Source organism: Lytechinus variegatus, chromosome 14, assembly GCF_018143015.1.
Source record: "Lytechinus variegatus isolate NC3 chromosome 14, Lvar_3.0, whole genome shotgun sequence".
In the NCBI taxonomy this organism is placed as follows: Eukaryota; Metazoa; Echinodermata; class Echinoidea; order Temnopleuroida; family Toxopneustidae; genus Lytechinus; species Lytechinus variegatus.
The window spans coordinates 21,150,956-21,152,683 of NC_054753.1; positions in this window are offsets into that span (position 1 = coordinate 21,150,956).

Sequence of the window (1,728 nt, forward strand, 5' to 3'; positions counted from 1 at the left end):
TTCATCCAAATTTGGTAGACATGTTGTCCAGCATCCCTAGTTGTGCCTCTCGTCTTCCATTTTCCAAAATCACTCATGCATGACCATCCAGGCGCCATTTTGTCAATTTCAAGTCCATTTGCATACCATTCTTCATTCTTTCATATCTCAGTTATCCTGCATGCTACAGACTTCTAACAAATTGCTACAGATAGTCCAAGAGTTGCTCCATCATCTGCGACGTATAACTTGACCTTCAAAATGCCATCTTCATGCCTTAAATTCAAATCCGAAATAGCCTTCCTTCAAAAACTTCATATTTATTGAAATGTAATGTCTAAAAGTCGTAAAATGGCCGTAACTTTTGTGTTTTTATTCATTTTGCGCTCATTCTTTTAGAAATTGATCACGGTATCATAACATACATGCTACTAAGTTTTCACGCATCATTGATCTTCCGTCATTGAAATAGCGCCCTCTAAAGTTTCAAAAACGCTTACCTTTGAATGCCCCTCATTGCGTCATGCATGGCCAAACCCGTACCCTTTCTTGGATTTAGGGTCTTTAAGATATGCCCTTTCATGCCATTTAAAAAAATATATACCTTACAACTGACGAAATATCTCAAAAATGCTCCCGAAAATCAGCAAAATACCCAAAAATGCACTTTACTGCCAGCACAACTTCAACTTGCTCTTATTTCCTTATTATTGAAGCTTATTCTTTTTAACTTGGCAGATATGAGTATTGATATATACATAAACAGTTCGTTAATGTTTTGTAACAGAAACTAACAAATTGCTGACGGTAGCTTAAAATTATTGTGCAAAACCTTCATTTTTAATGTCTTTCTTTATATGGCATTTACTTCCGGTCTATTGCTTCCACACAAATAAAAGTGGTATCAATGTCACCGCATTGGAATACTCTTTCCAGTGATACCAAATACGACATAGGTTACAACAGAAAATTTCAAGATAAGTCAATCTGAACACATGGTATACTGCTCACAATGCACACATTTTCAACAACCACGTATGGGCCGCCAATATGGTCTAAAAAATTTTACTCGAGAATGTAACTTCCTATGGACAGCAAAATGTGCTAATATCCAATTTGATTAACATGTAATATTTGTTAGTCCTCCCCTGCCACCGTTCCTCATCAAAATTCATTCTAATTTGGTAGACATGTTATCCATAATTAGTGACCATAACTTTAGAAATAGCGCCCTCTATTGCAAAGTCTTAAAATAGTTGAATTGCCGTAACTTCCTTTGAATTTATTTTTGTCTCATATTTTCAGGGTTTGCCAATTGTATCATTTCACATAATCTAACTGTGTTTTACGCATCAGTGACCATTCCTTTAAGAAATAGCGCCCTCTAATATTTTGAGAATGTATATCATCTACAGTTTTCTTTCTATCTCTTTTTGTTTCTTGCCCTCTATTAAATCAGAGGCGTCAATGCATGCACATCGTTCTGAAACGATTGCAGTTCTAGTCTTCTTCTTCTTCTTCTTCTTCTTCTTCTTCTTCTTCTTCCACCAAAATCCCATTTGTTTAACACATGGTTTTGTTAGCTCTACCCTGACTCCGTCCTTCATCCAAATTCAACCAAATTTGGTAGACATGTTGTCCAGCATCCCTAGTTGTGCCTCTCGTCTTCCATTTTCCAAAATCACTCATGCATGACCATCCAGGCGCCATTTTGTCAATTTCAAGTCCATTTGCATACCATTCTTCATT